At 44.2% G+C, this 23,466-nt stretch overlaps 1 protein-coding gene across 1 annotated transcript in view; it reads left to right on the top strand.

Annotated features, from left to right (window-relative positions):
• Positions 1–23,466, top strand: part of astn1 (astrotactin 1) — a 3,463,295-nt gene that overhangs the window by 1,775,223 nt on the left and 1,664,606 nt on the right. The window lies entirely within an intron of this gene.

Consider the following 23,466-nt stretch of genomic DNA (forward strand, 5'->3'; position numbering starts at 1 on the left):
GAGGATATTTAGATGTCTGTGGTGGTAGAGCTCCAGCACCTGTGGGCGTTTAGGTCCTGAATGCAGCATCTCTTCATAGAACAGGGCCGTCCAGCCCAGCTGAGTGACTGTAATGAGGGCACTGGTGGACTGGGTGTCAGGGGAGCAGGTATCGTATCATCCTGAGAGAGGATGTCTCTGCCATGGAGCCAAGATAACTCTCCTGGGACAGCGGCTCAGTACTCCACTGGCTCTGTGTGAGAACCGAGTGCAGGAGTGATGTGACTTTCTGGAAGCCCCTGTCAACACTGGCCCCCAAAGTCAATGTGGAACCGAATAATCTCTGTGCTCCTCGCGAAGCTTTGACACAAGTTGGAACTGGATTTCTCCATGCTCTGAGTTATTGTGCATCAGCAGGCTACCCGCTGTACCTAGCAGTGTGCCCACCAGCCATCTTTAGTAGCCTGGGCCCTTGAAGTCTGCATCTGAGTCATAGAAACATAGAAACATAGAAAATAGATGCAGGAGTAGACCATTCGGCCCTTCGAGCCTGCACCATCATTCAATATGATCATGGCTGATCATGCAACTTCAGTACCTCATTCCTGCTTTCTCTCCATATCCCTTGATCCCTTTAGCCGTAAGGGCCACATCTAACTCCCTTTTGAATATATCTAACAAACTGGCCTCAACAACTTTCTGTGGCAGAAAATTCCACAGGTTCACAATTCTCTGAGTGAAGAATTTTCTCCTCATCTCGGTCCTAAATGGCTCCTCCAGAGCTGAGCTCATACGCAACCTTGTCCTACGACGTGCTGGAACCTGTGGCATCTGTAATTACCTCCCGTTCCATCCAACAGTTTATAGAGTTTGGACTTGTGGAGCAGATAACTCAAAACATAGATTTTGGAATAAGTTCTCTTTACTTAAAATCAACAAAAGATTACAAGTCATCATAGGCAGTCCACTCTAAAATTGAGTGCTTAGGTGACTGAACAGTCCAATATGGGAATTACAGTCTCTGTCACAGGTGGGACAGACAGTGGTTGAAGGAAAGGGTGGGTGGGGAGTCTGGTTTGCTGCACGCTGCTTCTGCATACTTTTGGCGACGAGACTTGAGGTGCTCAGCGCCCTCCCAGATGCACTTCCTCCACTTAGGGTGGTCTTTGGCCAGGGATTCCCAGGTGTCAGTGGGGATGTTGCACTTTATCAAGGAGCTTCCAATAGTACCGTTACACAGTAAGCCCGGATTACAGATAAACATGTACAGATCTATTCCTTTACTTCAAGCTCAAGCGATCATAAGCAAAAAAAATCGCACACGTACTAACACCAGCGAGTGGTCGGTTCGGCAGTGATTAGATGTGGCTCTTTAACTGGCAACTGACCTGGATATCTTTCAACTGCAGCAGTACCCAATGTCCTTTCGTAGCACTGTTTGATACTTCCAAAAAAACGAGACAGTCCCTTTGTGTGCAAGTTTCATCCAGCATGGGTAATGGTCGACATTGGCTTCTCCTAATCAATCAAATCGACAGTTGATCAGTGGGTCTCATCACTGGAGTCATCTAGCCTGCAAGACCCTCAAGATTTGAAGGGTTGTTATCTCTGTTATCTGTGATCAATCTCTAAACACAGCTTTCGAAATCACAGAACAGCTTACAGATTCTGCATTTTTTAATTCAGATTGGTTCAGCAAATGGTCTGTTGATTCTCTTGAAGCATTTTGGTTAATGAAATGTGGTCAACTTTAAGCCAACTTTTACAAAACCTTACACATCCTATCCCCCTTTCCTAACTCCTGCACAATTGTGGCTGGTGATTCATCACTTGAAGACCCCTCCACTCGCCTAGCCACCTAAATGACATGTGGTGCCAGTATCTAAGCTGGTGCTTTCCAGGGTCAGATGGAGTGATGGTGCACATTCAGAAAGGCTGACTGCGATATCTTCACAGAGCACAGCACACACAGCTTCCTAACATGGGAGGCAGCTCTCTCAGAAGTCTCCGGAATTGCCTGGTTCTGTTTAATGATTAACTCTGCACTTGCAGTGCACAATACGTCCATATCCACAGTGTTGAACTACAAACATTGCAAGCTTACAGACATTACACTTCTTCCTCCTTAATGAAGAAGCCATCATAACAAACATCATACATAACTTTCATGTTTATACATAACACAGGATATAAACTTATTTTTTTTTCATATTTACAAATTTAACTTTACCACTTGTTTTCTGTTTCGAAGAGGATACCTTCGCTCTCGAACAGAACCTTCCAAACATGGTCTCAAATCTAAACTCATTCGAGGCTCATCCTGAGGAACATTTTCCTTCATGGAATTTCCTTGATTTTCATTTGAATTCACTCTAACTTCAGGCTCTTTGTTTTCCTGACTCGGACTCAGACTTTCATTCTGATTCTCTCCTGGATTTGTTTCCAGTACATTGGATTTAGGATTTGCTACTGGTGTATCAAAACTATCTGATGAGTCAGAAATAATTGAATCATTCCCACTTTCAACTCCTTCCATGTCTGCAGGTAAAATATGATCGATATGAACAAACCTAACCTGTCCATTATCAAACATCTTTACCAAATATGTGCGAGGACCACATATCTTCACCACTCTTCCTGGTAACCACTTTAACCATTTATGGTGATAGTTCTTCACTCTCACCTTCTGGTTTAATTTCACACTTCTCTCTTTTACTCTACCTTTATCATGATTCTCTTTCTGTCTTAATTGTGTCTCTTCTACGGACTGTGCCAAATTTGGCTTTAACAACGGGAATCTGATTCGTGGCTGTTATTTGAGAAGCAACTCTGCTAGTGTTCTACCAATAGTTGAATGAGGAGTATTTTGAAATGTAATCAAAAAATTAGGCAATTTGTGATCCAATGACAACTGTTGCTTCCTTGGATTTGGATCTATCATTTGTTTTATGAGGGCACGTTTTACAATTTGTACAGTGCGCTCTGCTGCACCATTCGAAGCAGGCTGGAATGGTGGAACCTTGGTATGTTTCACACCATTTTTGCTCGTGAATAGTGCAAATTCTTCTGAACGAAATTGTGATCGATTATCCAAAACAATTTCTTCAGGGAGGCCAAATGAAGAAAATAAACTTTGCAAAATGTCCAATGTTTTACTTGTTGTTATTTTCCACATTGGAAACACCTCAACCCACTTCGAATGGCTATCAATCACAATGAACAATTGTTGTCCTTCTAACTCAGTAAAATCAATATGTAGCCTTTGCCACACCCTGGGAGGCCATTTCCATGGCTGGACTGGTACTGGTGGTGGTTGCTTGCTTACCGATTGACATGTCACACACTGACTCACGATGTACTCTATATCTTTATCAAGACCTGGCCACCATAAATAACTGCGTGCAAAACACTTGGTCAAGCATATTCCCAGGTGCTGGTCATGGAGGTCTCCTAATAATTTGAACCCGAATTTAATTGGTATAACCACTCTTGCACCCCACATGATACAATCTTTATCGACTGATAATTCATTCCTACAAATGAAGAATGGATGTGTATCTTTGTCTGTTACCTGGTTTGGCCATCCATTTGCAAATACTCACACACCTTTGACATCACTGGGTCACGTTTGGTTGCTCTACCAATCTCTTCAGCTGTGACTTGCAGTTCATCAATGTATGAAAAATAAAACACTTCTTCCCTATCAACTTGTGATGGGGAAGGCAATCTAGACATTGCATCAGCATTACTTTGATCAGCTGATCGTCTATATTCAATATCATATGTATATGCTGACAAAATCAAAGTCCATCTCTGCATGCGGGCTGCAGCTAATGTTGGAACTGGGGACTTTGGATGGAGGATTGCTGTTTGGGGCTTATGGTCCATAACGATGGTAAACTTACGACCATACAAGTATTTATGAAACTTCTTGACCACAAAAATTCATGCCAAAGCTTCCCTTTCAATTTGCGCATAATTACTCTCACTGGCACTGAGAGTGCGTGAAGCAAAAACAATTGTTCTCTCCTCCCGACTACTTAATACATGAGAGATCACTGCCCCAACTCCATACGGAGAGGCATCACATGCTAGCTTAATCTCCTTAGATATGTCATAGTGAACTAGCATGGTGCTCTCTACCAATTTACTTTTACACTCCTTGAATGCTGTATCGCATTCTTTTGATCACTTCCAATGGATCTGTTTTTTCAAAAGTTCATTCAGTGGATGTAATACTGTAGCCAAATTTGGTAGGAACTTCCCATAATAGTTCAAAAGACCCCAGAATGAACGAAGTTCAGTGACATTCCTGGGAGTGGGTGCATTTCTGATCACATCCAATTGTTTAATGGTTGGATGTAAACCATCTTTATCTACTCTGTACTCTAAGTACTCCACTGAGTTTTTTAATAGCTCACACTTACGAGCAGACGCTCGTACTCTGTGCTTCTCTAGCCATTTGAGGACTTCATTCGGTATGTTATTATGAATTTGCCTATTTGGTGCTGAAATTAGTATGTCATCCAAATAACATACTACCCCTTCAATACCTTGCAAAATCTGATTCATCATCCCCTGAATTATGGCAGGGGCGGAAGACACTCCAAACGGTAGCCTATTAAATTGATATAGGCCTAGATGAGTATTTATCGTCAAACATGACTGGGACTCCTCATCTAATTCAAGCTGTAAGTAGGCATTCATAAGTTCCAGTTTTGAGAAGATCTGACCACCTGTCAGTGTTGTGAACAAATCTTCTATATTCGGCAGTGTATTGGGAACATTACCCTCTAGAACCTTGTTTACGGTTACTTTATAATCACCACACAATCTTACCTTACCATCAGACTTAGGTACAACAACAATGGGTGTAGCCCAATTATATTGATCTATCTTACAAATAATGTTCTCAGTCTCTAGTCTTTTGAGTTCTTGCTCAACTTTCTCCTTGAGTGCATATGGTATGGAACGTGGCTTGTAGTAAACCGATCTAGCGTCCTTCTGTACCCTGACACTCGCCTTGAAGCCTTGGATCGGACTTCCTGTTTCGCAGAACACCTTCGGATACTGCTTGATAACCTCATCCGTTGATGAAAATTTTGCTTCCACACAGAAAATCTTACTCCAATCCAGCGTCAGTGAGCTCAACCAATTTCTTCCTAGTAAGGCAGACTTGTCTTCTTTCACTACTATTAGAGGCAAGTTCTGAAATTGATCTTTATATTTCACCGGTACGGTGATATGACCTACCACAGGAATTTTCTCTCCCGAGTAGCCTCGCAGCTCAATCTTGGATTTCTCCAGTTGGAAATCAAGCAATTTGTCGCTATATAGTGACTCCGGTACTGCACTCACGGATGCACCCGTGTCAATTTCCATTGGTATCTTGAATCCCGCAACATCTATGTGGATTTTGATGCTTACCGAATCGCTGTCCGTTAACCTCGTGCTCCTGATGACGTGTAACTCTAACATCTCCTCGTCCTGTTGTTGTTCTTCCATGCTATGTAGTCTCTTGGGATTTCTGCTCATAGCTTTGAATGCTGCACTCATAGCTTTGAACGCTGATTTACCCTTCAGTCGGCATGCCTTCGCAAGATGTCCAGTCTTTCTGCAGAAGAAACACTCTGCCTTCACGTATGGCCAACTTTGAGCAATGTGTTGTCCCAAGCACCTATGGCATGACTTCGACGCTCTGTTAGAATTTCCAGTTTCTGAGACTTTCGGCCCCCACCGTCTTTTACTTTGAATCTGCAGGCGATTCACCTCGGTTGACTGACGACCGTAATTATAATGAAATTCTCGGGAATATTGTTCGGCCATGTTAATCGACCTCACTGTCTGACAAGCAATCTCAAAAGTCAAGTCATCTGTCGTCAATAACTTCCTCCTGATCACATCATTTTTCACTCCACAAATAAAACGATCCCGTAATGCTCGGTTTTGAAAGTTTCCAAAATTACAGTGCATCGATAGCTTTTTTAATGCTATGATGTACTTACTGATACTTTCATTAGCCTTTTGATTCCGAATCCCGAAACAATAGCTTTCAGCAATCTCTAACGGTTTGGGGTTATGGTGCTGCTCCAGCTTTGTTAAAATCTCTTTAAGCGTTGTGTCCTTTGGCTCATCAGGCAGAAGCAGATTTACAAGAGTGTCATATAATGCCGGACCTGCCTCCGATAAGAAGATAGCTTTCTTACATTCCAATACAGCCCGGTTCTGGTCTGCATTGTCTGGAACTTCGATTTTGTTATTTGCAATGAAATACATTTCTAGCCTATCCACATACGCTTTAAAACATTCCTGGTCGTGTCTATATTCTCCCAAATGTCCGATTACACCTGCCATTTTAATCTCTAGCTGTTCACACCATGTGCTGTATTTTACCTCGGATTTTGTTGCTTTTTTTCCAAAGACAGAAACTTCCAAAGTCTCTCTGTCAGCTGGCTGAATCCTTCACCAACAAAAATTAAGCTTTAAATCATCCGAAAAATCCCATCTTCTGTCGCCAAATGTGATATCTTTACAGAGCACAGCACACACAGCTTCCTAACATGGCAGGCAGCTCTCTCGGAACTCTCCGGAATTGCCTGGTTCTGTTTAATGATTAACTCTGCAATTGCAGTACACAATACGTCCACATCCACAGTGTGGTGCTACAAACATTACAAGCTTACAGACATTACACTGACCTCCTCTTCCTGAAGTGGCAGGGGTATCTTCACATTTTCAGCACCTGAAATGAAAGAGAGGGACAAGGGTTAGTGTTAAAATGTGATGGGAGAAGGAAGGCTGGTGAAAGCAGCTGTTGTTTGTTCTGGAGAGTGTGTAAGATGGGGGGAAAGGAGGATAGGTTGGAAGAAGCCTTGCACAATATCTGCTCCAGTGTTGCCACGCGCCACAGCCATGACTCTCCCTCTGGCCGTGATGGCCAGCACATTTTCTTTCTGGCGGAAGAAGGTTTGCAGGCAGGCTCCGCCTCCTCCTTCAAGGAAGAAGGCAGAATGTTAGTGACAGTCTTCAGAGGCGTTTAGAGACTATGGCTGTCATAGTCGAATAGTTGGTATTCAATGTGTGGGAAGTGAGGGTTGCAATAGTGGTTTGTGTGTGATCATGAAACAAAAGCAGTAGAATGGTGTGATGCAGTGATTGAAGGAGAGTGAAGGGAAGCAGCAGGGGAGGACTGTGAGGTGTTGAGAGCTATGTTTTTACCTTGATGATCCAAGTGAGGGCATTGAACTTTTGTCATCATAGAAGCCATTTCCTGAGGGCTAAGCTCTTCGCATTGACCTCCTTTACTACCTCTTCCCACTGATGGCGCAGGGCTTTCTGCACCCAAGGGGGATCAGGATCAGGATCTCCCTTCTCCTGTTCACCACCTGCAAAAGAGCCTTAAATTTAGCATCGGAGAAACTGAGTGCCTTGTCTGGAACTCTTGCAGCCACTTTCCACATAACAAAGTTTCCCGCTGTCTGCAAGCAGAGTGCACCTCCCCTTTAAAAAGTGCTGGCTACCTTTTAAGTGGCGTCACCGACACCAACTTTCTGCTCCCACCCCCCTCCCCAAAAAAAAACAGGTTCTCAGCTCTCTGCCAATCCCGCACAGCATAGGACCAGCTTTTTAAATGTTTAGTTAACTGTGAACAGGCCACGCAGCCTCTTAAAGGGGCCGTGCACCCAAACAAAGATGTGTGAATATTGGTGTGCAGCCAATGAATATTGGCACTGGCTGCCTGACTGACTCATTGATATTGAGCTCGCAGCATCACTTGGGAGTGGTCCCTGCGACCACGTGAACCTATGTGTGCTCGACGCCCTGTGTGCTTCGCGGGCGCCATCGAATTTCTAGACTCACATTACAGCCTATTGGTTATGTTACTATGACTAGTAATCCAGAGGCCTGGGCGAATGATCCAGAGACGTAAGTTCAACTCCCACCATGGCAGCTGGGGATTGTAAATTCAAATAATTAAATAAACCTGAAATAAAAAGTTAGTGTCAGTAATGGTGACCATGAAAGTACTGGATTGCCGTAAAAACCCATCTCGTTCACGAATGTCCTTTCGTGAACAAAATCTGCCATCCTTACTCAGTCTGGACTATATGTGACTCCAAACTCACAGCAGTGTGTTTGACTCTGAACTACCCTGTGAAATGGCCTAGCAAGCCGAAACGTTAATTCTGCTTCCTTTCCAAAGATGCTGCCTGACCTGCTGAGATTTCTAGCATTTTCTGTTTTTATAGCAAGCCACTCAGTTGTATTCAAGAAGTTAGCTCCTCAAGAGCAATTAAGGATTGTAATATATTTGCTTCATGGGTTCTTTGCATAAGAATACATAGCAACAAATTGCTATTACGGACTAATTGGTTTATTAGCCAAGGCTTAACAATCATACTACACATTACCAGTTCATCCACCATGCTCACAAACACCGGCCTCATCGTTGATCCCCCGAACCCAACTGGCTGGGGTTTTATTGAGTCTTGTGAACATCATGTGACTGGGTCAGCCACTCACAACTCAACAACTCCACAACTCTTTTGGGGGGGGGTGGGGGGAACAAAATAAACTTTAGATCAAGTGCCCCCCCGATCTGGGGGACATCCAGACACTTTTAACTGCCCTCTTTTTTTCAACAACTCCACAAACCTGTCAGCATACTTACAGGTGCACACATTACGGGGATGGGCAATAAATGCTGGGTTTGCCAGTGACGCCCACATCCTCGTGAATAAATTACAAAAACGTCTCGGCTGTAATCGTGAACAGCAAAGTTCAGTTTTAAGAATTGCCTGAGTCTGATAGTGACCCTTCGGACTCATGTGCGGACTTGTTCCTTCTGCACATGCTTTTTAGACACCGGTTGAGTTGTTCAATTGCTGCATCATTCTAATTGTACTCCCACTCTGCAGTTGAATGTCCCATAGAATCCATCAAAGGCAGCCCAATTATCACGCCGTGCCCTGCAATAAAGTTACAGGCTGTTTGCATCTTTCCTTGGGAGGAGTCCAGATATATATGTGATCAAGAGCCAGCTCCAACAGACTGATAATGAATTACAAAGAAATCTTCCAGTTACATCCCCAAGGCTAATCTTTTTCAATATTAAAACAAGTGTGACATGTTTAGTCCTTACAAAGACTGACTATAGTGCATCTTATTGAATAGTTGATGTCTTAGAAGTTGAAATAAAAGTCATATAGGAGTTGTTGTTTTAATTCTATTGGAAATTGTCTTCAGACCATTCTCTGTGTTGTTTGGTGACAAATTGTTTCCTCAAAATTTCGATGTGACAGATGTTTTCTATTTTTAAAAGTGCCTTCAAACCTTCATCCTCTTAAGGTTCTAACTGTAGCTGGGTACAATTACAATTGTGCTAGCAACCTTCCAGAACTCGCCAAAGTGACTAATCTTTATGAAGGAGCCAAAATGGTGAATGCTGTAAGGCTCTTGTGTAATGTAGCCAAATTTGTTGATGATCCAAAGATAGGTGGGAAAGCAAGTTGTGAGGTGGACGCAATGAATCTGCAAAGGGATATGGACAGGTTAAGTGAGTGGGCAAAAATTTGGCGGAGGGAGTATAATGTGGGTTAATGGAAGGTTATCCACTTTGCGAGGAAAAATAAAAAAGCTAATTATTATTCAAATGGAGAGAGATTTCAAAATGCTGTGGTACAGAGGGATCTGGGGCTCATTGTACATGAAACACAAAACCTTAGCATGTAGGTACAGCAAGTAATCAGGAAGGCAAATGGAATATTGGCCTTTATTGCAAGGGGATAGGGAAGTCCTGCTACAACTGTAGAGGGCATTGGTGAGACCACACCTGGAGTACTGCATATAGTTTTGGTCTCCTTATTTAAGAAGGGATAGACTTGTATTAGAGGCAGTTCAGAGAAGGTTCACGAGGTTGATTCCTTAAATGAAGGGGTTGTCTTATGAAGAAAGGTTGAATAGGTTGGGCCTATACTCATTGGCGTTTAGAAGAATGAGAGGTGATCTTATTGAAACGTATAAGATTCTGAGGGGGCTTGACAGGGTAGATGCAGAGAGGATGATTGCCCTCATGGGGGAATCTAGAACTAGGGGGCATAGTTTCAGAATACTTTAAAACGGAGATGAGGATGAATTTTTCCTCTCAAAGGGTAGTGAATCTTTAGAATTCTCTACCCCAGAGGGCTGTGGAGGCTGGGTCATTGAATTTATTTAAGGTGGCGATAGACAGAATTTTGAATGATAAGGGAGTCAAGGATTATGGGGAGCGGGCGGGGAAGCGGAGTTGAGGCCAAGATCAGATCAGCCATGATCTTATTGACTGGCGGAGCAGGCTCTACTCCTGCTCCTATTTCTTATTTTCTTATTATGTTCTTTTTTTACCAAACCTGATCCTGTCTTCACCTAGCATCTACATGCCAACACTTCCCTGAAGAATTAAGTGGAAAGTAATCAAGAGCAAGAACTCTGGCTGTTTTTTTTTCTTGAGAGCGCAATGTTGCTGAGCCCCAATAATATTGTCCCTGCAACTGTTAACTCACCGTAGACCAGAGATCATAACATAAGAACATAAGAATTAGGAACAGTAGTAGGCCATCTAGCCCCTCGAGCTTGCTCCGCCATTCAACAAGATCATGGCTGATCTGGCCGTGGACTCAGCTCCACTTACCCGCCTGCTCCCCATAACCCTTAATTCCCCTATTGGTTAACAATCTATCTATCTGTGATTTGAATACATTCAATGAGCTAGCCTCAACTGCTTCCTTGGGCAGAGAATTCCACAGATTCACAACCCTCTGGGAGAAGAAATTCCTTCTCAACTCGGTTTTAAATTGGCTCCCCCGTATTTTGAGGCTGTGCCCCCTAGTTCTAGTCTCCCCGAACAGTGGAAACAACCTCTCTGCCTCTATCTTGTCTATCCCTTTCATTATTTTAAATGTTTCTATAAGATCACCCCTCATCCTTCTGAACTCCAACGAGTAAAGACCCAGTCTACTCAATCTATCATCATAAGGTAACCCCCTCATCTCCGGAATCAGCCTAGTGAATCGTCTCTGTACCCCCTCCAAAGCTAGTATATCCTTCCTTAAGTAAGGTGACCAAAACTACACGCAGTACTCCAGGTGCGGCCTCACCAATACCCTATACAGTTGCAGCAGGACCTCCCTGCTTTTGTACTCCATCCCTCGCGCAATGAAGGCCAACATTCCATTTGTCTTCCTGATTACCTGCTGCACCTGCAAACTAACTTTTTGGGATTCATGCACAAGGACTCTTACATCCGGTCCAGGGTGTCCTTGGAGATGGAGCACGCGGTGTCCACCGGTACGCTCGCGGCCTTCCGCGAGAGGTGGGCACCGGAGGGACTGGAGTGCATCATCACGCCCGGCAACCAAATTTTAATTTGATTTTACGTTTTAAAGTTTAATTTGTTTTAATTGCCAGTGTTTTTAGTGTCCCCCTTCCCTTTTATAGGGGGCACTGGGGAAAAATTGTGATTTTAATGCCCAAAAAAAAAACCAAAAAAAAAAGCAAAACACAAAAAAAAAACAAAAAAAGGAAAAAAAAAAAAAGGGCCTTGTAAATGTCTGGTGTGTCACCCAGGTTGGGTGGCACGGTTTAATGTTTTGTTTTACAGATAAACTCTAAAAGAGTTTCATGCACAAGGACCCCCAGATCCCTCTGCACCGCAGCATGTTGTAATTTCTCCCCATTCAAATAATATTCCCTTTTACTGTTTTTTTTTCCAAGGTGGATGCTGCGTGCGTTTAGGTAGAGTGTTTTAATACTAGTTTTTAAACCATGATTTTTAGTTTTGTCCCCTCCTGCAGCCCCTATATATTCAGTGGCCCTTTTTGTTTTTTGCCTTGGGTTTCTCTGCCCTCCACTTTTACTCATCTCATTTCTGTCTTTTGCTTTTGTCTCCTTTTTGTTTCCCTCTGTCTCCCTGCATTGGTTCCCATCCCCCTGCCATATTAGTTTAACTCCTCCCCAACAGCACTAGCAAACACTCCCCCGAGGACATTGGTTCCGGTCCTGCCCAGGTGCAGACCGTCCGATTTGTACTGGTCCCACCTCCCCCAGAACCTGTTCCAATACCCCAGTAATTTGAATCCCTCCCTGCTGCACCACTGCTCAAGCCACGTATTCATCTGAGCCATCCTGCGATTCCTACTCTGACTAGCTCGTGGCACTGGTAGCAATCCCGAGATTACTACTTTTGAGGTCCTATGTTTTAATTTAGCTCCTAGCTCCTTAAATTCGTCTCGTAGGACCTCATCCCTTTTTTTACCTATATCGTTGGTACCAATGTGCACCACGACAACTGGCTGTTCACCCTCCCTTTTCAGAATGTCCTGAACCCACTCCAAGACACCCTTGACCCTTGCACCAGGGAGGCAACATACCATCCTGGAGTCTCGGTTGCGGCCGCGGAAACGCCTATCTATTCCCCTCACCATTGAATCCCCTGTCACTATTGCTCTCCCACTCTTTTTCCTGCCCTCCTGTGCAGCAGAGCCAGCCACGGTGCCATGAACTTGGCTGCTGCTGCCCTCCCCTGATGAGTCATCCCCCTCAACAGTACTCAAAACGGTGTATCTGTTTTGCAGGGGGATGACCGCAGGGGACCCCTGCACTACCTTCCTTGCACTGCTCTTCCTGCTGCTCTTCCATTCCCTAGCTGGCTATGGACCCTTCACCTGCGGTAAGACCAACTCACTACACGTGCTACTCACGTCATTCTCAGCATTGTGGATGCTCCAGAGTGAATCCACCCTCAGCTCCAATTCCGCAACGCGGACCGTCAGGAACTGGAGGCGGATACACTTCACACACACGTAGTCGTCAGGGACACCGGAAGTGTCCCTGAGCTCCCACATGGTACAGGAGGAGCATAACACGTGACTGAGCTCTCCTGCCATGACTTAACCCTTAGATACACTTAAATTGGCAACAACAATGCTAATCATGTCTGCCTCAGTCCTCCATTGAGTAGTGAAATTGTCCAGTATACCATCGGAAGAGCTGGATGGTATTTCCTAGTCCATTCTTTTGTGTTTGGTGCCCTTTATTAAGTTATAATGAAACAATTTGTGCATGAATAGATTTCCCAAAATGTGACACAAAATTACTTAAGATCATCATATCTTGAGTCATTCATTGCATTTCTACTACAAAAAGCATGAACTGTGAGGATTAGTCTTAATAAGGATAAAATGTGTCAGTTAGAATCTATAAAGATAAATTATGATATTGTTGGTGTGTCTCCTTCATTAGAAGGACTAGCTATCAGGGCGTACTCATGCCTGTTACACAATTATTTTGTAGTGACAGGCTATGATACTGATGTTTGGATCTCAGTCTATACATCTATGACTATCTTTTCGTTGTCCTTGGACGATTTGAAGGAAGAACCAGAAACAAAAAGATGATTCCCACTCGATGTTGCAATGAGTTGCACGCTCTTGGGCGTGGCTTTTTGAGTCCTGCCCACATGATGGGCCGGAAGGGTTGGAAGATTTTTGGCCATCAGGTACGATGAAACATGGAATATAATTTTATGCATTTAGGTAAATTATTTACGGTCTGGATATTGCGGTCAGCAGTGAAGGAACGACACTCCCCATTCACTTTGCTGACAACTACTTACAAAGGTTTCACGGGCTTTTGAGTGGCAACTTATTCTAATCCAGCGTCTGATCCAGCACGGTGCCCTCTACAGGGCATCCTTGGTGTCGTTGAGCAGGTCAAAAGACAGCGAGGCATTTGAACCAATCAGATTGAAGAATCTTCACTCAGACACGCAGATTCCAAACCAGGAAGAATAAAGCAGGAAGTCAAAACTATTTTAAAATCATGTACAGAAAGCAAAATAAAGTTTGGGAAAGACAAATGGGATTAAGAAGAGAGATAAGAGACTAAAATAAATATTTAAAAAAAATCTCCAGCACTAATTAACTTCTGAATGAATGAAACTCAACACTTGTAAAATTAAATTTTCAGGGCCAGAGAGGTTGTTTGGCAGTAATTATCAATTATCACGCTGTTAAAAATTCAGTTTCTTTTGAATGCATCAGCCCTAACTTCATGCGGCATCTTTCGTGGGGAACTGATGGGCAAGTATCCCAACTTTATGTCATTGCATGTCTTTCAATGCCAAGTCTATTGACGAGGACTGTTGCAGAGCACATGTGGAGGAGCAGGGTATCTATGACAGCAACCTCCAGATCTCCACATTTAAATCTGCATGTGCGGATGCCAGAAGTTGCTGTTGGATTTATTCATAATAACGGTGAGTGCTGTTAAACTCACCATTACTATTAGCGCAAAATCTGGGCCATTAAAATTTGATATGCATTTATAGAATATACGAGAATTAAAAATCATTCCTGTGCGAAGCCCTATTGCCCGTCTTGTGTGCTGTTTACTTATCCTAGTGCTCCTTTGGGATGGTTTTCCAATGGCTACAGCTTAGGTGGTATCCCTGTAATTTCTAAATGTCTGGCATTAAATTGACAGCAAGACCGATTCTTTTAAAACAATTGCGAATAGTTTATTAAACACACACACATGCACATCTATCAGAAAAACAGCAGTCGTCAGCTATCCTATGGATCCACTTCGTTATAACAAATGCAATGATGTTACAATCATGATTTATAAAAAAAGGTATGCTTCATATCCCTCTGGCATAGCACATGGCCTGCTTCTTGGTTTATGAAGGAAGGTTCTGCTTTTGCCGTGTGCTTAAGAAAAGAGAGAGAATAATCTTTTCACTTGACTTTTTATATCCCTTAAGTCCATGAAGTCAGAAAGCCACCGGATTGGGTTTTGTTTCCAGGGCCATTCCTGATTTGCTTCTCCTCATACGTGTGTCTGTCTGTAATCCCAGTGCCATTCCTTGATTAGGTTAATAGCTTTCCAGTTAACACCTGTCCTAGTTTGGTGAGTTTCAAAGCCATGCTTCCTTTGTTACTTGGGCTCTGCCCAGCCAAAGGAGACATGAAACATAGAAACATAGAAAATAGGTACAGGAGTAGGCCATTCGGCCCTTCGAGCCTGCACTGCCATTCAATGAGTTAATGCCTGAACATGCAACTTCAGTACCCCATTCCTGCTTTCTCGCCATACCCCTTGATCCCCCTAGCAGTAAGGATGACATCTAACTCCTTTTTGAATATATTTAGTGAATTAGCCTCAACAACTTTCTGTGATAGAGAATTCCACAGGTTCACCACTCTCTGGGTGAAGAAGTTTCTCCTCATCTCGGTCCTAAATGGCTTACCCCTTATCCTTAGACTGTGAGCCCTGGTTCTGGACTTCCCTAACATTGGGAACATTTTTCCTGAATCTAACCTGTCTAAATCTGTCAGAATTTTAAACGTTTCTATGAGATCCCCTCTCATTCTTCTGAACTCCAGTGAATACAAGCCCAGTTGATCCAGTCTTTCTTGATACATCAGTCCCGCCATCCCGGGAATCAGTCTGGTGAACCTTCGCTGTACTCCCTCAATAGCAAGAATGTCCTTCCTCAAGTTAGGAGACCAAAACTGTACACAATACTCCAGGTGTGGCCTCACCAAGGTATCAATTTTGTCTCTTCAAACTTGTCTTTTCATATAATCTAATTTATATATATACAGAATTAATGTTATCATTACTGAACACTTTAATTCTTACATCCCCCCTCGTCCTTCTCGACCTGTCTGCAGCCTTTGACACGGTTGACCAATCCATCCTCCTCCAACACCTCTCCACCACCGTCCAGCTGGGTGGGACTGCACTCACCTGGTTCCATTCTTATCTATCTAATCATAGCCAGAGAATCACCTGCAATGGCTTCTCTTCCCACTCCCGCATCGTTACCTCTGGTGTCCCCCAAGGATCTATCCTTGGCCCCCTCCTATTTCTCATCTATATGCTGCCCCTTGGCGACATTATCCGAAAACACGGCATCAGTTTCCACATGTACACAGATGACCCCCAGCTTTACCTCACCACCACTTCTCTCGACCCCTCCATGGTCTCTAAACTGTCAGACTGCTTACCGACAACCATTTCTGGATGAGCTGAAATGTTCTCCAATTAAATATTGGAAAGACCGAAGCCATTGACTTTGATCCCTGACACAAACTCCGTTCCCTTGCCACTGACTCCATCCATCTCCCTGGCATCTGTCTGAGGCTGAACCAGACTGTTTGCAACCTAGATGTCATTTTTGACCCTGAACTTAACTTCCAATCGTATCCGCAGCATAACTAAAACCGCCTATTTCCACCTACATAATATTGCCCGTCTCTGTCCCTGTCTCAGCTCTTCTGCTACTGAAAACCTCATCCATGTCTTTCTTACCTCTAAACTTGACTACTCCAACGCACTCCGGTTTGACCTCCCACATTCTACCCTACATAACCTTGAGGTCATCCAAAACTCAGCAGCCTGTGTTCTAATCAAGTCCCGCTCACCCGTCACTCTTGTGCTCGCCGACTTATATTGGTTCCTGGTTAAACATCGCCTCGATTTCGAAATTCTCATCCTTCTTTACAAATCCCTACATGGCCTTGCTCCTCCCTATCTCTATAATCTCCTTCAGTCTTACAACCCCCCGAGATGTCTGTGCTTCTCAAATTCTGCCCTCCTGAGCATCGCTGATTATAACTGCTGAACCATTAGTGGCCGTGCCTTCAGCTGCCGAGGCCCCAAGCTCTGGAACTCCCTCCCTAAACCTCTCCGCCTCTCTGCCTCTCTTTCCTCCTTTAAGACGCTCCTTAAAGCCTGCCTCTTTAACCAAGCTTTTGTTCATCTGCCGTAATTTCTTCTTGTGTATCTTGGTGTCAAATTTATTTGTTTTGTCTTAAAACACTCCTGCGATGCGCATTGAGTCATTTTACGACATTAAGGGCACTTTACAAATAAAAGTTGTTGTTGTTGTAGAACACTGCTGAATTTGCACTGAGGGTACTTGAGATGGCCTTGGTGGGCAACCTCCAAGGAGCACTGACCTTTTGAGGGTCCAGGTCACCGAAGAGGGGATGGGATAGCAGGCATGCTCACCTCATGAACGAGGGCAGCACGTGCCTTTCCCATGGTGCCAATGCCTTTCCCATGGTGCCAATACCTTTCCCATAATGCCAATGCCATTCACACGGGGCTGTGCCTCATCACTCCCACTGCTCTGCATGTGAACATAGGCGTTCGGAAGCCACTATCCACGTTTTCCTTCAGGTTTTGTAAGCCGGAGGAGAAGCTGGATGCCAGAGCCAACGTGACAGCAGGCTGGGCTCCCATCGAAGCACTCCGAACTATCACGAGAGGCTCCATTACTGTGGGGCTTCTTGAAGTTTTCATAGAGCTGACTTCTCGCTCCATGGTGTCAATACCATGCACATAATGTGAAGCTGGACTCCTCCGTGCTATCTGGCACTGTGCCCCAGCTCACTGTCAGGCATGTCAGCACACTTAGAAGATCCTTTTTGTTGCCATCAGCAATCTTCTGTAGGCTCAGCTCTCAATGTCTTCATCTGTGCCTTCTGCAGTTGGGGTAGGATGTGAACTCTCCCTCCAGGCAAGCTGGGCTGCCCAATATCCATGCCCTTGACCCTGTGTACTAGTGCTGGGTGCATCCCAGCCTTTCATCCTACACTCTGAACTATACAGTGCGCCAGTTTCTAAGCTGCTGCTTCCAATGGGAATGTCTAGGGTGCTGCTGTCTTCTTTTCATGCTTACTCAGAGCCATGCTGAGCTTCTGGATCTGAAATGGAAAAGAGAGACAAGAGTTAGCATTGAGAGGCAAGGATCAGCAGAAACAGATGATATCTTCTCAAAGCAGAAGCATTTAGTCACATGTAAGTGCACGAGGGTTCGATTTCGGTGAGAAGGAAATGAGGTTCAGATGGTTGAGGATCGGGCGGAATGCGTCCTCCAGCCTCACCAGTCACCACGCTCCTCTCGCGCCCCCTACTCGCTATGTCCATTAATTGTTCTTCCAGTGGGGACAGCACATGGATGAACCATGTCCTTGCCTGCTCCTTGCCTGCTCCCTCATGTCGCATGCTGGCTTGTCCTGCAAAAAAAAGACTATGTGTTAGTTGTAGCCTTGTGAGATGTCTTGAGGCTAGTGTAGGAGATGTGTAGAAGAAGGCACAGGTGTGAGGAGGTGAAGGAAGTAATAGTGATCTGTGCAAAGTGTGGATCCAGAGTGGGAAACAGTGGAAGGAAGGGTTATATGTGCTGGGGCAGCAGGACGAAGCAAAGAATAATGAGAGATTTGTTACGAGTTTTACCTTAGCAACCCTTGTTGGATAATTGAACTTATTTCTGCAATGCAGTCATGTCCAGAGTGCAGTGCTCTTTGCATTCACCTGTTCTGCCACCTCTGTTCCCGGAAAACTTGGCTGGAGACCCTTCGGCCACTGGCAGAAAGTGTGCTCCTGCCAATGTCCTGCACCAACATCTCCAACCTCCTCCGTCAGCCCCTCCAACACCTCCTTTAAGAGGTGCAGGCTGCCTTTTAAATGTAATCAGGGATACCCAATATTCACACTCCTCCTTCGGCAAGCTGCTGAAGAACAGCGTGGATAGTGTTGGCAGCCCACCTAGTCTAAGCAAATGAGGCAGGGGGGCAACTCGATGCCTTTCTTTTGCCAGCATCAGAAAACTGTGTCAGCTGTAGCTCAGTGGGTCACACACTTGCCTCTGCATCAGAAAGTTGTGGGTTCAAAGCCCACTCCAGGAACTTGAGCACAAAAAAAAATCGAGGCTGACAGTGCAGTACTGAAGGAGTCAGAGCTGCTGTCTTTTGGATGAAACGTAAAAGATCTCTTGGCACTATTTTGAAGAAGAGCAGGGGTGATATCCCCGGTGTCATGGCCAATATTTATCCCCCAATCAACATCACTAAAACAGATTATCTGGTCATTATCACATTGTTCTTTGTGGGAGTTTGCTTTGTGCAAATTGGCTGCCGTATTTCCCATATTACAACAGCGACTACACTCCAAAAAGTACTTCATTGGCTGTAAAATGCTTTGAGACATCCGGTGGTCGTCAAAGGTGCTATATAAATCTAAGTCTTTCTTTAACTGTTTCCATAACTAATTCTACCTCTGTGCATTTCTAGGAGATGCCTTAGAAGAGTTGCATGTTCCCTTTTTTTGGAATGCCCAACGAGATTTGCATTGTATGTAAACTAGATTAATGTGTTGGTTTTACCACTGTGTGCTTTACTCTTCCATAAATGTACACAGTAGTTTACGTCCACATGTGTTGATCTGGAAATACAAGGGATGATCTTCTGGTCCTGGTCCAGAAGCACCGTTTTTGTTCTGCCCTGGGTGATTTAAATGGTTTAGGGGCACCACTGCTGCAGGTCCACCTGCTGGCAGGGCTTAGCATGAAGCAAATGAGGCACAATGTGAGGTGCAACTGCATGCCTCGTTGGTCCGCTGTTGCTAATGGAAATTGACAGCCAGAAGGTCTGATTAGTCGGGACACACTCAAGGCGGGGGAGAGGGAGTGCTAAAAACCAAGGAAAGGCCTCTCTTAAAGTCTTCAGCCTTCTCCATGGGCTCCTGCTTTCAGATCTGGCCAGCACATCCAGCAAATGTTTGCAACAGAAATGAGTTGGGAGAGAAAGAAAGACTTGCATTTATATCGCACCTTTCATGACCACTGGACGCCTCAAAGCGCTTTACAGCCAATGAAGTACTTTTGGAGTGTAGGCACTGTTGTAATGTAGGAAACGCGGCAGCCAAATTGCGCACAGCAAGATCCCACAAACAGCAACGTGATAATGACCAGGTAATCTATTTTTTTGTTACATTGATTGAGGAATAAATATTGTCCAGGACACCGGGGATAACTCCCCAGCTCCTGTTCTAAATAGTGCTATGGGATCTTTTACATCCACTTGAGAGAGCAGACAGTGCCTCGGTTTAACGTCTCATCCAAAAGACGGCATCTCTGACAGTGCAGTGCACCCTCAGTACTGCACTGGAGTGTCAGCCTAGATTTTTTTTCATGCTCAAGTCCCTGGAGTGGGACCTTCTGACTTAGAGGCGAGAGTGCTACCCACTGAGCCACAGCTGACACATTGCCATCAATGCTCCCTGCTACCTTGTTTGAATGGCTGCAAAGGGCTTCCATTTACTGCAGATACATGCCAAGCTCCACTTCCCCTCCTGTCCCCTCTCCTGAGGAAAGTTCTAGAAATCCAAGGACAACATATAAGAGGGTCTCATCCCTCTTTTTCCTGACCTTTTCCATTGGGGATCTGGGTGTTTCCAGGCGCAAGGGTCAGGAAAATAAGCCATCTGCTCTATCCCATCTTATGAGGTGACAACAGAATGTGGTGGGTAAACTATTTAATCTCCAGACCAGTCAGCCTAACATCTGCCATTGGAATAATGCTGGAGTCCATTATGAAGGAATGGGGTGCAGGACATCAGAATATAGTCAAGCAGGGTCAGCATGGTTTTATGAAAGAGAAATCATGTTTGACAAATTTGCTGGAGTTCTTTGAGGATGTAACGAGCAGGGTGGATAAAGGGGAACCAGTAGATGTCGTGTATTTGGAAGGTGTTCGATAAGGTGTCACATAAAAGGTTACTGCACAAGATAAGAGCTCATGGAGTTGGGGCTAATGGCCCAGAAATTCCAGCCTTCCCGGGTCCGTACGGAGTGTGTACAGACCCGGAAAGGCATCGCAAAAGCTGGTTTTCAGCGCACAATGCGCATGTGCTGAAAACCGGCTTTTCTGATCTGTCAAGCTCCAACTTGACAGATCATCTGCATCTCAGGAGCGAGGACATTTGCATGGGCAAGATTGCGGTATTTACCCATTTCTTGCCCAGCAAATGTCCTGAAAACTCTTGCACCTGATAAAAGCAGGCACGTAGCCTACTTTTATAGGCGTAAACATACGGGGATACTTTTCCTTGATTGGCTGCCCAGGGCCATGTGACTGCGGCTCCAGCCCCGCGCATGTCCCGATGTGCACGTGCTCCGATGCGCAGTCAGTGGAGGCCTCCAGACCGGGATCTCGTGTGGGCACAGGTGCAGGTACGTGCGCATCTTTTTAAAGTTTTTCTCTCGATCGCCCGTGGGAAGCAGCCAACCGGGATTGCTGGGCCGTTGTGTTTGTTTTTTTTTCTCAATTAATAGCAATGAGAACTCGTAGATATGAAGTTCCCATTGCTATTAATTGAGAATACGTTACCTGATTGGTTGAGCAGTCACACGTGACTGCATCTTCTGCGTGGGAACCTGGAGGACGGGAGCGCGCTCCGCAGCATGGGAAGTGAAGGCCTCCCCACTGGAATTCCACGATCCCCCGGGACCACCAGGTACTTTTGGAAAAATTCTCCAGTCGGAGGCATTCGTCCGAAAGAAGCCTCCGACCGGAATTTCAGAATTGTGTGGAGGAAGCAAAGAATCTGCAAAGGGATATAGCTAGGCTAAGTAAGTGGGCAAGAATATGGCAGATGGAGTATAATGTGGAAAAATGTGCGATTATCCACTTTGATAGGAAAAAATAAAAGAGCAAATTATTATTTGAATGGGGAGAGATTACAAAATGCTGAGGTACAGAGGGATCTGGGGGCCCTTGCACATGAAACACAAAAAGTTAGCATTCAGCTACAGCAAGTAATCAGGAAGGCAAATAGGGAATGTTGACCTTTATTACAAGGGGGATGAAGTATAAAAGTAGGGAAGTCCTGCTACAACTGTACAGGCCGTTGGTGAGACCACACTTGGAATACTATGTACAGTTTTGGTCTCCTTATTTAAAGAGGGATATACTTGCATTGGAGGCAGTTCAGAGAAGGTTCATGAGGTTGATTCCTGCGATGAAGGGGTTGTTTTATGAAGAAAGATTGAGCAGATTGGGCATACACTCATTGGAGTTTAGAAGAATGAGAGGGGATCTTATTGAAATATATAAGATTCTGAAGGGGCTTGACGGGGTAGATACAGAGAGGATGTTTCCCCTCGTGGGGGACTCTAGAACTAGGGGCATAATTTTAGAATAAGGAGTCGCCCATTTAAAATGGAAATGAGGAGGAATTTCTTCTCTCAGAGGGTCGTGAATCTTTGGAATTCTCTTCCCCAGAGAGCTATGCAGGCTAGGTCATTGAATATATTTAAGGTGGAGATATATAGATTTTTGAATGATGAGGGAGTCAAGGGTCATGTGGAACATGCAGGGAAGTGGAGTTGAGGCCAAGATCAGATCAGCCATGATCTTATTGAATGGTGTAGCAGGCTCGCGGGGCAAAATGGCCTACTCCTGCTCCTATTTCTTATGTTCTTATGGAAACAATTTGCTGTGATTCAGGGTTAATTGTTAGACCTAATCTTTCATAATCCATATATAATAAAATATTTAGATGCAGGTTATGGTTTCAGAAGAGACTCAGTCTGTATGATTAAAAAAATGATGCTGGAGAAAGACCTGAAATGTAATATAAGGGTTTGAAATGAAATGAGTTTGAATAACGTCAATACAGATCATTGTATTCATAGCCTATAACAAATAAAATGCCCATCATTTTGAACTATTCGCTCCTAAACTGGCATATTTTCTTGTATGGAATGGAAAAATACATACTCAATCAGAAAAGGCTATTGCTTTAAGGTTTGAATGATGGGCCACATAAAGGAACACATTTTCCAGAAATAGCTGGCTTGGGAGTGTTTGATGGTGGCAGTATGGAGAGAGCTTCACCTTGCATTTAATCTGTATTATACCCAACTTGATGCTGTCACCGATGTTGGAAGTGCAGCAATGTTCTGATTCCCAATACTGACATCTCTCCCTGCAATGAGTACAATAATTCACCAGAGGTAATGCTAAAGGTTAAACTTTAAAAGAGTATTTGTGAGGGAAAAATTCCAACAGAGCCATAGTGGTAATTCCACTGTGTCCTGCCATGAATGACACCATAGCCACTGTCTATCCTTGTAAATTAATTCTCCTGCGGGAACAGCTATCCAGGACATGGCCACACATGCTTCTATATAAATCCCAGGCTTTGGGAAGGAGCTTCACTGAAAATGGCATTACATAGGATGGTTTTGATGGTGCTCTTGATATTCTCAATTGCTATTTCATTTTATTCCATTGATTAATAGAAAATATTTAGATTGCAGAATTGATCGAGGTTTTAAAACGTTTCATCTCATAAGGCATCTACAGAGAACTTGGAACATCTTGAACATATTGTTCCTTAGCTATTCCTTCAGAGACCTTTAGAAGCAGAAGAACAGTTTACAGCTTAAAAGGGCATTTCATGCAAGTATGCTTTGTAAAACTTTTTCTGTTTGGTAAAGGAGAAGAGTCTAGTGTCATTTTTGTCACAGTGGACAGAGTTTTCTGGGGAGTCAGTGGACGGGATCATTGGCAGTTCGGATAGGAAAGTATATTTTTGACAGCGGGTCGGGACTTGCGGATTGAGCTTTATGCAGGCTGAAAGTGTTTGGAGCAA

The sequence above is a fragment of the Pristiophorus japonicus genome, chromosome 8 (genome assembly GCF_044704955.1).
Source record: "Pristiophorus japonicus isolate sPriJap1 chromosome 8, sPriJap1.hap1, whole genome shotgun sequence".
In the NCBI taxonomy this organism is placed as follows: domain Eukaryota; kingdom Metazoa; phylum Chordata; class Chondrichthyes; family Pristiophoridae; genus Pristiophorus; species Pristiophorus japonicus.